The 14784-nt window shown below is 39.1% G+C and overlaps 1 protein-coding gene across 1 annotated transcript in view; it reads right to left on the reverse strand.

The window, feature by feature from the left end:
• cdh24b (cadherin 24, type 2b) overlaps nucleotides 1–14784 on the reverse strand; it is a 239553-nt gene that overhangs the window by 193179 nt on the left and 31590 nt on the right. The window contains exon 2 of the mRNA XM_028472395.1: nucleotides 2244–2408. The gene's annotated coding sequence lies outside the window, so the exon portion shown is untranslated. The remainder of the gene's footprint in view (nucleotides 1–2243; nucleotides 2409–14784) is intronic.

Raw genomic sequence — 14784 nt, forward strand, 5'->3', positions numbered from 1 at the left:
AAACAAAAAAAAAGTGATCGGACACAACTGGAAGTAGCCTTGGGTTATGAATGCGCTCTTAGAGACGTATCACGAAAATAAAGCACAAAATACAGAGGCAGGAAACACTCTGACACCTTTACTTATCGCTAAAATCTCCTTTCTTTTTTTTTTCAATGGAGTTGAATAAACAAATTCAAACCTTCAGTAAGAAAGCAAAAGAGCTGAAGGTGTTAAACAAACAGAGTCTGATTGTAGTTGTTTCAAATCTCAGAAGAAAACCTCAAACTTACACAGAGTTTAAAGCTGCTTAAAAGCTACTTTTTTAAACAAAAAAATCAAAGGCTTAGGCCTCATAGATCAATAAATTGACGATCATTTCCTTCTATCTTTCCAAAGATAGAAATTGACACTGACACACTGACACATTGTCCAAAATCGTTTTTTTAAAACATGTTTTTTAACAAAAAAACTATTTCATTGTGTTAACATGCATAACACGTAAACTCCCAGTCACTAGGTGTCAATGAACCACGTAAGACCTTGTTAAAGGGCCCATGTTAAGTTAAATCAACTTTTCTGTGCTTTAAACATCATAAAGTGCTATTTAGGCTTCATACACATGCCCAAAGTGGTTTTTTCATTGATTCCCTCAATCATTAGTTAGAGGGTGATTTGCTCCTTTCTTACTACAGGGTGAGCCCAAACACCTCGCTCCAATTTGATGATGCGTTCCCACTTTGATGACAAATTTGACGCGGCACTGAGCTGGAGAAGCCACGCCTCCAGGAAGCTCTCTGCCGTGATTGACATGTAAACAGACACACCCACGAAGGTGAGCATTTCTGCATCCTTCATGCAGTGCTATGTATGTATTTTCTACAGTCTATGTATGTACCGGTGAACGCCCCACCCCCATGCTCTGTCTCGTGTTTATAAAGCAGCATGAGCTCGGCTACGGAGTGGGTGGGCCGTCCTCTGGCCCTATGTCACCGTGCGGGGAGGAGGAAGTCAGTGTTCCATTTATAGACACGCCCACTCATGACTATGTATAAGTAGGCCGCAAATCACCCTGCTAAAACTCTGGAAAACAGGGGAGTTTGGGAAAATAAACCTCAAATACTATGTTTTTGGGGTTCTTAGAACAAATGGAGATAGGTGAAAAATAGCATGATATGGAACCTTTAAAAGTCTTCGACTGGGCACCTTCATAGATAAATGTGGTGACTTGTTTTTTTTTTTTAAGAATTGAAAATCTTAACAGAATCAGAATCTGTTATAGAAGCAAAAGTTAAACAGTTTGATAAACATACCACATGTTTTTAATATTTGTACTTGATTTATAGTTTACCATTTACTTCTTCTTGCAAGTTTTTTAAAAAATTAAATAAAATGTATTTCATACTATTTTGTACTTGTAAAGGTGAAATTTGTAAGTATTGATGTTGCAATATATTGTGATGTGTATCGTATCGTTTAGTATCAGGATATGCCAGATCATGACATGCAAATCATGAATCGTATCATATCGTCAGATTCATGGAAATCCACACCCCTACTTGGAATACATATATTGTGCATTTTGAAATAGTTGATCTTTAAACCACGATCACGGCCTGATCAGTCCCATGAGAAGTGCCTGATCAGTCCCATGAGAAGTGCCTGATCAGGTTCCAGAGGTAGGCAGTGTTTTACGAGCCGACCCTTCTTAATATCTACACCAGTAAGGAATAAGTGACCCAAGCCTTTTGATGCAGCCGTCCCATCCGTATACACTGATTCTAAATGACTATCTTGAGTGAAGAAAACAGCTTTGGACTATTTATTATTATTACACAGAATGGCTTTTTGCTGAGCATGCATGCCCTTTTAGTAGCAACCCATTTCATATTCATATGTTTCCATATATTCATTCCTAAAGCTGCCCAGTACAGCCACTGACAGCCACTGTTGGCCAGTCAGCAGGTTCTCTTCGGCGTAACTTATTCGGTTTGCATGCCTGTAAAATAGCTTCTATTGGGCTACAGGTATCTCTCTTTCAAAAACCATTTGGTTCACATTCAAAACTTGTGAGCCAGTCATACATCAAACAACGGCAAAGACTTATTGGGTCGATTACACTTGGCGACCCAAGCGAACTCACAATCCAGAAGCGCTAATTGGAAAAGTGTCTTCTTTTTCAGGGCATGATTAAAAAAGTGGTGGTCTGTGTTTTTGAGATAAAGATTCAGGGAGATGAACAGATATGAGGAGAGCGAACTCACAGGAAAGAGACGACAGTTGAAACCCCCAGAGGCCATGTAAAGCTGGGTCACCATCCAGCGCCTGCGGGAGGTCACAGGCAGGAGGTGTGGTTTCGTCTGATGGTGGGACAGATGACCGTGAGCGTTTTTTGTTTTTTCTTCTTCACAGAGCCAACTCTCCAGTATCTGTGGGTGGAGGAAAAACACTCGATTGACAATCTGTTGTTATGGTTTTAACCTATAATTGTGGAAATAACATTTTTCCAACAGCAGAGGTGCAAATGTTCTGACACCATAAAACACCTTTTTCGCAGCAGTGCGGGATATGAAACAAAAAAAAAAAAAATCTTACTTCCCCAACCCCCCCTGTGAGACTTTTTCCCTTTTCTTCACACTGCTACTCAGTAACTGATGAATATTTATGCAATTCACACTTTAACACAGCCTGAGCCCTGCACTGCCATTTCTACGTTACAGTAGAATGCTTGAGTAAAGTTGCAGACTTGGAGGAAAAAAATCTTTATCCAATGGGAAAACAGGAGTGTGTTGTGTTTTTTTTATTTTTTATCCTGTCCACGCTTCTTGCCCTTGATTCCACAGTTTGATCGCGTGACAAACCCTGCAGTGGATACAGTCGCTGTGGAAAACAGGCTTGGTCGACTGCTCTGGCTTTGCTGCCTTTCTCTGTACCTCCAGGGGGCATTAGCTCCTATTCTTCCATCCAACATATTGTACCCTAAAGTGGGGCTTTACCTCCTGGATGGTTATCCATCCATGTTTCACAGCTATTGGCTCACCGTGAGCCATTACTGGCTGTTTACGAGGGCCAAGCATGGGCTAGCTTTGAGGCCAAAGAGCTTGGGGGTCCTTCCTTGTGATGCACAGCAGAAAGAAGAACTGGAGCCAGGTGTGACAGATATATGACCACAGGGGTAATTTAGATACATTCAGTCGACAGGCAGAGCACAGTCAGAACTTCTCTGCATGTCTTCCTCATCCTCGCAATCAGGTGCAAACCTCAGCAGCAGAAGAAAAAAAAAAAAAAAAAGGTTTCTATTTTCTCAGCAACTTTGTTGAGGAGCAGTGAGCTGAACAGGGGAGGTAAAGTAATTATAGGAGCCAGGATGTGCATTCTGATTGCAAAGTCATGTGTCTGGGTAAGATTTATAGCAACGAAAACAGCAGGAGAAAAGCAGCAGCTCGGGAAAGTGTCTCAGTTGGAAACGGGCAAAACAAGAGATTTTGTGGATCTTTGTATAAAATTCGCCCCCAGAAAGGTTTAAGATTGGTTTGATAGAATCTGCCTTTGAAAAAATAATATGTCTGATATGGCTTTTCCACTTCCAAATTAATCATCTATCATCCTCACTCATCAATAATCCAAAAATCAATTATTTTATGAATACGGGCTTTATTTCGACAGTTCAACAGCTGCAGTTAGAAAAGTCAGATTTTTTTTGGGAAATGGTATCATTCTGCTGGTAAATGGCTGATTATTGGAACCCCATAAGTTTTCATATTATATAAAATTCTACAATCCTTAAAGCTGCTGGAAATGATAATGTTTTATCAGATCAATAAATCAAAGATCATTAGCTTGAAAAAAAAATATGTAAAAAGGTTAAAATTGCAAATTCTTTTGATCTAAAATGTAAACGCTCTTACTGACATTGTCAGAAAGGTTTTGTGCATTGCATTGTGGGATTTGGAGTCCCGTAGACAGATGCATGCAAAGAAGTGTTTACTTCATTCTCTGCAAAACATCAAATGTATTTGCTTTTTAATTAAATTGTCATTGTCAAATTGGTGAAAATCAACAATACAATTGGTTTCTCATGGTTGAACAGATAGTCCTGGTTTGTTGCTTTATTATTGTCTTTGTAAATTTGTCCATGTTAATGAACAAAATTGTTTTCAATTAGTAATTATTACAGACGTTAGTGTGTGGCTCCTTCATCCATACCAATGACCATATAATTACAAGTTACACAGCCCTGCACTGTTGCTCTGAATTTCAATGTAACGCCTTATGGCTTTAAGCTATTTTGTGTCCGTCACATTAAGAGTCGCAATTAAAACCTATGGAGGACTCAGTGCATCTGGACCCATTAATAATAAACGATAAGACAGCAATGTGAGTGATTTGATCGTGCCTGTCGTTTGTCCTCACATTTTCACCTTCTGTCTCCGTGTGTCCCTCGCTCCTCTTTCCTCCTCCCACCGCGGCCATCCATTTCCCCATGAAAGCGACACTTTAAAAGGTTGTTAGCTCTTTGGCTGAGTCTCTGAGCCTCAGATCGATGGCTGGTGAAGAGCAGCGTTGAGGTACCAAGTGTTTTAAGTCTCTGGACGAGGTTAACATTCCGGCTGTGGATAATTTTCGATTTGTCGGCACTACATGGTCCCAATGTTCCACTAGATTGTCTTTGTTTTTGTTTTTTGCATCAATTTCAAATTTGGGGTTGATGGAAATTCATGATTCTGAAACCTTACTGCCTGAAGAAAAACTTCCCTTTGCTCTTTTTTTATTTTCACATGTTATCATTTGAACACTTTTGTTTTGAAATATTTAAAGCTGCTAAATACATGTTTTCTAATCAGATAATATAGTGTGGGCCTCATAAATCAATAAGTAAAAAATAATTTGCTCCAAAAAAAGATGTAAAGGTTTAAATCATTGTCAAAAGTTTGGGTAACACTTTACTTGAAGTTTTATACATAAGGCTGACATTACACTGTCGTTATAATGACATGACACCTGTCCTTAGCATGAATAAGGTGTCATGAAAGCTGTTATTAAAGGTGCAGTCTGCAACTCTTATAAAAGTGACTTTTTTGTCATATTTGCTAAAGCTGTCACTATGTAATGACAGCTTTACATCAAACTAGTAGTTTGTGTGAAAAAGACAGACTCATTGAGTCCCCCCTGCTGGTCCTGCAGCCTTTGGCAGATTGCCAGAATGCACCGCGGCCGAGCAAAAAGAACCAATCAGAGCCAGGATTGTGTTTGATGGACTGTCTGACAGCTGTTGCTCACGGTCCCCGCCCTTTTCCCAGAGCTAGAGCGCCGTATTTTTTACAGTGTATACAGTACATACAGTTTGTTGCGGATTAAAAAAAAAGAAAAAACAAAAAAAACAGTGTCAAGAAAACAACTGTCCGAGTCTAGCATAAACACAAGAAATCACGGTAGGAATGAAAGAAACACAATTATGCAATTGTTTATGATAGTCCATATCCCACAATGCAATGTTTAAAACATTTCCAAAAACGTCAAAAAAGTGAGTGTTTACAGTGGAGACCAAAACAAACTTTCGAGTAACAATTTCTACCTTTTACACCTTTTTGACATGCAAATGATCTATGAGGCCTACACTATGGCCGTGATGGAAATGTCATACAAACGTACTACTAATACTAAGTTTGACGTCAAAGTTAGTACATAGTGCATTCACATTAGACATTGTGAAAAGATGGAGTATGTAAGAAATACCTGGATGTATACTACATCAGGACATTTTTAAAGTGAACATACAGGTGGGCACACTAGTCATATTCAACCTCATTGATGTATTGCAAGCGGAATGTAAAATCGTTGTGGAGCTGGCTTCAAGCAAAAAAATTCAACATCCCCTTTTTAAAAGAAAAGCATCTCTACTTGTGTTCTATTAGTTTTTTAACACTTTTGTAAACAAGGCTCTTGTTTTGAAGTTAACCCGTAAGTGTTGTCAGTAGCACAACGGCGGTAGCCTGGCGAAGTCACACCCACTTCCTTACTTTTTGTAAGAAAGTGGGTATGGTAGTACTGCCGTTTCTGATAACTTCCTCGATCCAGAGTAGATCAAACCAATCAGAGCCATACAGGAAAAAATGTCATATCCCCTGCGCCAAGCATGATCAAAATAAGCATGGTGGCTGACCCGGAGAACATCTTCGCGGCTGCGCTCTGCTCCGTTTTAAAAGACCTCGATATGTTGTTAAAGCATCGACAAGAAGAGGCTTTAAAAACATTCATATTGCAGAAGGATGTTTGTGCCGTGCTGCAGACTCTCCATTAATCACACTATTGTCGTCACATCCGCTCTTTGTTTGACTGGTTACTCTGCGAGTATTTGTCCCGCCCCCCAGAACTCATACACCTTGTGTGCGCTTCCAGACTATCGCCTGTAGAGCATTTCATAATTCAAGGAGATTAGGATGGATTCCAGGCTACAATGGCGGGTCTCGGAAATGTCGGCATGAAATGTGTACATTGACTCGGTGACTTTCTTCCTTAAAATGTTTTCAGAACTTTCAAAGGTAGCGAATTAATAGAGATATTTAGCTTCAGTGCCTCAGCTTTTTGTCGTAGGTTCGACATGCATATTGGAAAACTTGGAATCATACTAATCATCATCCTAATCATACTTATAGTATATAGTAGACAGTCACTGTATATACTCATTGAGTTTGTAGTGCATAGTACGGAATATGTCGTTTCAAACACATCCTAAGTCTTTAGCTGATTAAAAAAAAAAAGTCATCACAAGCAGCTTTAACTATGAATCATATTATAACTAACGACAATATTGTCAATATAATTTGCAGGAATCAAAAAGTGATTTTCTCTCTCTGGTAATTTATTTCAATTTCATTCTCACAAGAATTTCCTTTTCTTCCTCTCTTTTCTCGGGTCCAAAAACAAGACCCATTCAATGTGCCCAACTGATGTCAAACCTTCCATCTCATTAGCATTGGTTGTGGTAAACAACATAAAAAGCCAAAGGAAGAAGAAAAGAAGCTAGCTGTCCATGAATCTGCCTTTTAGTGTTTACTTGCTCTTTGAAGCAGAGGAAGATGCTGGCTGTCTTTGACAACCACAATTCCAAAGACAGATGCTGAAGATACTGATTTATCCAGTTGCTTTTGTTCGTCGCGGTTGATGGCACCACGGTCCAGGAGACAGTTGGTGATTAGGGATCTAATGGGATCTTCTACAGCTGATCTTACTGTTCTTGGTCACGAAGCGCATGAGTCTATTCCAACAAAGTCAGGACACCTTGGACACATTGGCAGTTCAATGCATGGCTAGCAGACAGATCGTCACAGTGCCACATGTTCGCTCCTCAAGCCATTTTTAGGGAAATTGGAGGGAGAGAAAACCTTCAAGTAAGCTCAAAAAAACCAAGGCCTGAAGAAAGTAAGACTCTTCTAGCAGTAAGACAAAAGTATATCTATCACTGAGCACATGATAGTGTTCAATCTGGTCACATCATGTTCTTGGGCCTGGATCTGATGGTTGTTCGTTAAATCAGTCGCCACGGTGACATTGAATCCAAATTACATTCATAAGTCGTGTGGGCACCTAATCAACAGGCTGCAATCTGAGGAACAAAAAGCAAACTATTCTCTGGTGAAAATTGACTCCATATTACATTATGCAGTATTGATCAGTCCATTGCTGTAAAACCCTGTTTTCCCTCTCCAACATCACATGGAGAATATATCAAACAAAACATAAACAACCTCTTTCAGAGATTTAAGTGTCTTTAAAAAATATTTTCTTGACAACACCCACACACACCACGTAAACAAAACAAATCTTCAGAAAAATACATTTATTTTAAAATTTCCTACTCCCTCCTATCTTTTCTCATCTCTACCTGAATTTGAATAAATGCCGCTGGCAGTTTCCAGGGTGGAAAACCAACTTTAGCAAAAATGTATCTCAATGCAATACAGTAAAAATATATCTCAAGATTCTACTTCTATAATTTGATCTACTTCAGCACAAATATTCAGGTTCACATGCATATAGTATTTTATCTAAAAGTCGCTCACAGTAACCTTATGAGTTCAGGTTCATCATGGCGTCAATTGCTTAGTTTTCATATTGGAAACATCTATCAGAACTAAGTTATTCATACATTTCCCAAATGCAGTGTTTGCATAAATGTACATTCACATGTGTGTGTGTGTGTGTGTGGGTGTATACTGTGTCTTTTTTTCCAACATAATGGAAGTGGTGCATTATTTTAGATCCGTGAACTATTGACCGATACATTACAGAAAACACTTCAACTTAAATAATTTCTGCTTAGACATGGTTTCATTTACATTCTAATGCAAATAATTACTTCAGAGAGGTTTGGCTCATGTTCTATCCAAAACTCTTTGATTTTCTGATATTGGCCGTATAACGTAAAACTGCAACTCTCGGTTTAGAAACACTAGCTTTACCCTTTGAGTGTGTAGTTTCTCAATAGATAGGAAACAAATTACCAATCGCTATAAGAAAACTGTAAATGTTAAACAATGAATTCCAAATGTATATGGATTACATATTTTATTATCTAACTCTAGACAGTGTCTGGAAGTCAATCATTCAGTCATTCGTCTTCAGTGCTCACAAAAGTAAAGCAATTACAGTAATGTACTACTTTTTGCTGTAACAGAAGTAATGTAACACATTACTAATAAAATGTCGGTAACAAATCTCAGTAATGCGTGTTTACAATGCATTTTAACCTGAGATGTGAAAAACAGCACCAGTAACTTGAAGAAACCCCTGGACCAGTGCCTCGCTAACACCAAGTTGACAGACAGAGATGCAGGCGCGGCGAAGAGAAAGAGAGCCGAGGACGAAAGTAAGGAAAAGAGTCAGACAAAGCAGCAGAAATGAAGTTTCTCTCGGTCTGCCGTGCTACTTGAACCAAGTGGTGGCAGAGTATGTGGTGGAGGATATGCTGTCTCTGTCAACAGCGGAATCACCGGCTTTTAAAAAGCTTGTCGGCAAAAACCCCACCAACGCTAGCAATGACAAGGTAAGCTAACATTGTCATAGAGAGTGGTACCATACCATACAGTATGGTTACTGGGTGATGCGGATATCTAGCGTGTTATTATTACAAACAGCGACACAAACTCAGTACGTGACAGTGGCGTATGGCTGAGACTGAGGCTCATACAGATCAGATTCCTGCTCTTAAATGTGCGGTGTAGAAGTTTTTGGTTTAGAAGTGGTTTTTGTAGAGACGGTAGAAATGCTGCTAGCTGGCAGCTAAAAACAATAGCAAAGCTGACCAGAGCCGCCACCGCCATCATATTGACGGCAGTTAAAAATCATAAAATTTCCCTGGATTGTTTTTGTGCCTAGTTATTGTTTCTATTTATGGACTTCATGACTGGTTTGTATTGAGGGCTCAGAAAACAGTGTTACATTTTGACTGGTGGTCATGTTATCTCGTGACTGGTTTGTAATGGGCGCTCATAGAAAACAGTGTTACACTTTTACTGGTGGTCATGTCATCTTGTGACTGGTTTGTATTGAGGGCTCAGAAAACAGTGTTACATTTTGACTGGTGGTCATGTTATCGCGTGACTGGTTTGTATTGGGCGCTCATAGAAAACACTGTTACACTTTGACTGGTGGTCATGTCATCTTGTGACTGGTTTGTAATGGGCACTCATAGAAAACAGTGTTACACTTTGACTGGTGGTCATGTCATCTTGTGACTGGTTTGTATTGAGCGCTCATATAAAATAGTATTACGATTTTACTGGTCACCATGTTAGCAGCAGTATAAAACAGCGCATTAAAAAAAGACAGATGACAGATATTGTAAATTAACATGCAACATTTAACAGATTACCAATCCCAGTGTGCTGTGAGCTTTAATTAAAAGAGAATAAAAAATAGAAACACAAAGATAGAGATTGTCATGTCATAAGTCTAAAGGTTACATTATAGTTGTTACTAGCTCTACTGTGTTTCATATGAATAGGCCTAGACTTTAAATATTTACGATATCTTTATCATAACTTACCAGACTTTAACTTTGTCTACTTTTGTGATTCTGACGGTCATTGTTACTTATTGTACTGCACCATGAGCCTTCACTGTGCCTATTATATTAAGTTGTTGGTAGCCTAAAAGTCATTATGCTATGCCACATCACCCTCCACTTAGCATTTTAGAATGCATTTATTTTGGTGAAAGTAACTCAAAAGAGACACTAATATTGTAATGTAACTAGTTACTTTTAAATGACATTAACTACTAATATGTAATATATTCAATTTGGAAAGTAACTTGCCCAACACTGTTCGTCTTTACATTTTCTTAGAGCTGTACTCAAAACCACAATATCCGAGACCAGAATGCTCCTTTGTATGTATTCAAAATTTCTGACTAGAAATAAGACAGACTGATGTCTGAACTTTTGCAGGTGTCTGACAAATAAAGCACTTGAAAAGACTTCCAAGGAGGAGGCAGAACAATCAGTGAGCAAATGTTTGAAGTTAAAATTACAACATTAATTAATCATGAACAGTTCCAAGAGTTATCACATCAATGAAGTTGAAAAACAGCAGATCAGTGCTTGTCTCGACTGGTCTTGATGGAAAATCCCAAGACTTTCAAAACATGGTCTTGAGGATTACAAACAATACTTTTATCTGCCAAAAAGTGCAAGTACCTAGACAATAGATACTAATACTCAAAGCGTTACTTGTGTTTTAAGATATTAATTCGGGGTAGGTTTGTTTCAGATCAGGTTTATCTATTTGAAATATACAAACTTTTTGCCTGTAGTGGAGGACATACCGTTTCTTTAACTGGGATCATGCTCCAGATAAATGTACTGACTTTAATAAATTACCAGGTTGTATTATGCAAATTGTATATATCTTAAGCATACATTTGGTATTCTCCAGTTTGGATTAAAATAAATATTTTCTAAAGAGCCTGTCCAGCAGTAAACTTGGCTCATGGCAGAATTCATTTATGTGATCCAACTCTGTGGTGTAGATTTAAGACACATCTGGACCCTGTACAGAGAAAAACATTATCTATATAGTTTAATGTGGAGTGCATTGTAATTGGCTCACTCTATTTTAGGCTTTCCACAAAGTTTAGTCATTTGTTTTTGGGAACTTCAAACACTTGTGTACTTTTTGTGCACCAATGTTGTTGGCAGGATGTCTCAATACTTTCTCTCACGCAGAAGCATAGTTTTCATGCATGCATACTGTGTTGATTTTCCTAATTGAAGTTTATTTTTCACATTTTTATTGAAGTGAACTCATGTTGTTTAAGATTTATGGGGTGAAAGCTAAGGAAAATAAAGCAAAAGCCAGTGCACTGTGCACCAAGTTGTTACTGACAGCATCCACTCATTTTAAATGCTGTTTCACGTCAGATCAATTGAGACGAACATTCCCCCGACCATATGAAGAAAACAATCAATAAAAAGTGGATACTTTTAACGAATGTCAAAGGGAAAAAAAACTGTAATAAAACAGCTGAGCAGCAACTGTGAACTCTGAAAGCTTGTGAGTATTTGAATGATTTTGATCACACAGAGTTTGGTTACGATCAGATAAATACATAGTGTAAGCAAATACTGGGGTGTCAAACTCATTTTAGTTCAAGGGCCAGATATGGACCAGTTTGACCTCATGTGGGCTGTAGATTTTAGGTGGGGGAAAAAAGAACAACATTAAAAACATTGTGCCCTAGCTTTCAATATCAGTTCAATTCACTTAAAAAAATTGATGTTGTTACTGTTTGTGTAATTTAGAGGAATTTTGTGGAATGTCTTTGCAATTACAAATGACTGCATTAATGTGACATAAACAAAGGAAAAACACAAGCCCCTGAAAATATTGTGGAGTTTCATCAAATTGGTGGCTGTGAAATATCTACAACTGGATTGTTTGGTAATTTACATAATAATTAATGTTTTCTTTGTCATTTTTACTTTCTCCTGCGGGCCGAACTGGATGCTTTAAAGCAGCGATTCTCAACTGGTGGGTCGGGACCCAAAAGTGGGTCCCGGACCTGTACTGAATGGGTCGCGGACAGCTGGTCAAAAAAAATGAATATTTTATTTTGAGAGAAACTGTTCTTTGAACAGACATGCTGTGAAATGCATGTTGCACAGGAAAAAAAAAATATATATATATATGTGTGTGTGTGTGTGTGTGTGTGTGTGTGTGTGTGTGTGTGTGTGTTTGTGTTTGTGTTTGTGTTTGTGTGTGTGTGTGTGTGTGTGTGTGTGTGTGTGTGTGTGTGTGTGTGTGTTTTCAACAGCTATTTCTGAAAAACTAAATTTGGTTGGTTGAATTAAAAAAAAAAAGTGGGTCGCGACTTAATGACCGTGGCAAAATGTGGGTCCCAGGGTGAGACTAGTTGAGAACCCCTGCTCTAAAGGGCCGGATTTGGCCCTCGGGCCTCGAAAAAAGCTGTAAATCTTGAAATTGCAGCTCCAAAGTTTGTTTTGAACTCTACTGTTTATTTACATTGTTGGAAAAGTTTTGTGAATTGCATTGTGGGATATGGAGACAGAAGCATAGAGGTGATTTCTCTGATATCACAGGGAATACCGGAAACAAACTAGAACAAAAATGATGGCAAGCGAAATACTGTCCTCCTTGTCTGGCGAGGAATGTAAGTCACGTAAGAATGCAATAAAAACATTTTTATTCTTCCATCTACAGGACTCTACAACCCACAATGCAATGCACGAAAATGTCAAAAGGATTGCTTATTGTGGAGATGTAAACAAAATTGCAGACGTCAATTTTGGCCTTTTATACATCTTTTTTATTCGAGCAAATGATCTTTGATTTATTGAACTCAAAGCCGACACATTGGATTTATCTGATAAAAGTTATTATAACAACTAGGAAGCACTTGTGTGCAAACATAGCAGAAATTTAGAAATAACATTCTGTCTCAAGCACTGATCCATACACTGATCCATGCACAACTCCACATAATATCTCTGTCATACACGCACACACGCAAACACAGAAATCCAAAGACCTGACATGACTAGTCAAAGGGATAGAGAAGGATCAGGCAAGAGGGCAAGACATGGAACGATGAGGAGAAGGAGGGAAATATTCATTGGGGAACGAGAGAGTGACATTGGACAAGATGAGAGGAGAAGGAAAAGGGCGAAAATTGTTGAAGGCGGGTGAAGAAGTGTAGGCGGTGTGGGAGGAGAGATGTGAAATGTCTGAAAAGAACCAAAAGCAAACAGAGAGGTGGAGGCTTGAGATGTGACCAAGTGTAGGAGGAGTGGGATAAACATGAACACTAAGTGGAAAAAATGAGAGAAGTCTGAATCACGATTGAAGATACAAGTGATTCTGCGGAGAGGGAGCTTAGAAGAAAAGAAAAAAAAATATATAGTGTGATCTTTATAAGAGCAATAAAGACAAGGAGATAAACTGTCACTCTGGATTCACTGGTTTTGCTTGACAGAGAGGGAGCATGTATGCATTTAGATGTTAGTCTCTCGTGTGGAAGGAAAGGCCTGAGCGCGCAAAGCAAATGTCTGGCGAGAGATGTCTGAGTGTGGGGCGAAGGAGGGACAAAGTGAGCTAGGGAGAGAGATGGTGACGGCGATTCGTTGATGCTATCTGCACACAGGGAGACGTGTGACACAATCTTAAATTGGAAATCGCTGTTTCAATCTCACCACACTCCATGGCTATACCCGCTCCACTGATAACAGGAGCTGCCTAATTCTATTAAATATATCCCATGAGTGCAGTGGTGGCTGAGATGAAGATGGCACGAAAGAACCGTGAATAGGGAAAGAGCAGAGTGAAGGACTTTGGGAGGCGAGAGGCCAAACAAGGTAGACTGACGGACTGGATTAGTAAACCTCGACGAAAAGAGAAAAACTAATACTAAGCCTCACAGAAATCTTGCAGAGGGGGATAGTTTTCATCTTTAGTCTTACCGTTATCTCCTCATCCCATCTGCTCATCATCTCATTCAACCATTCCACCTCAGGAAATCAGGCCCTTCAATCTATCTAACTACCCATCTGTCTATTTATCGCTCAATCCATCTGCCGGCTCTTATCACTCCCCACTGGTTACTGTTCTCATGATAGACACCCCCCACCCCCACCCTCCGCCACTCTCTACTTTCTTCTAACCATCCACCCCATCCTTTCCCTGGTCCACTAATTCATTTTAGACTCTTCAAATCAATTTGCTCTGCTCATTTTCCAGCACAAAGTTAAGTAACATCGCAGTGGAATGACCATCATGAGAGCCAGTCGCTGTAGCGTTTGCTCTTGGCCAGCTGGAGTGCATGTTAAGATAACACTTTGTTGTCCAGATTTGAATAAACATAAAGAGCAAATAACCATCACATCACCAACCACAAGTGCATTAATCAGAGTTTAAAGAGGGCTCATATGGCTAGGCCAACTGGATCATACACAGTCGCTGTGTGTTTATGCTTCACAGAAACCAATTGTAACGCCCCCCCCCCCCATGGTCATTTGTGTGAAAAACATGAATGAAGGTTAAGTAGTGAGTTTCCAAGTATTGTTAATATAAAAGTCAAAGGACAGTGGGGAAAAAAAGAGCAGTCCTTTCCTTCTTAGGAAATCTTTGCAATAATCCTAAAACTAATAATTAAATGGGGGATGTTCAGACTTGGTGCTGGAGTGCCACAAGAAAAAAGTTGCTTTTTCCTCCAGTAATGAGGACAGACTGCTGTGCCTTAGCAGCTGAATGTAAAAGAGCAATAGTTTGTGTCTGGACAGATTTGGAT

Source organism: Gouania willdenowi, chromosome 17, assembly GCF_900634775.1.
Source record: "Gouania willdenowi chromosome 17, fGouWil2.1, whole genome shotgun sequence".
Taxonomy (NCBI): domain Eukaryota; kingdom Metazoa; phylum Chordata; class Actinopteri; order Blenniiformes; family Gobiesocidae; genus Gouania; species Gouania willdenowi.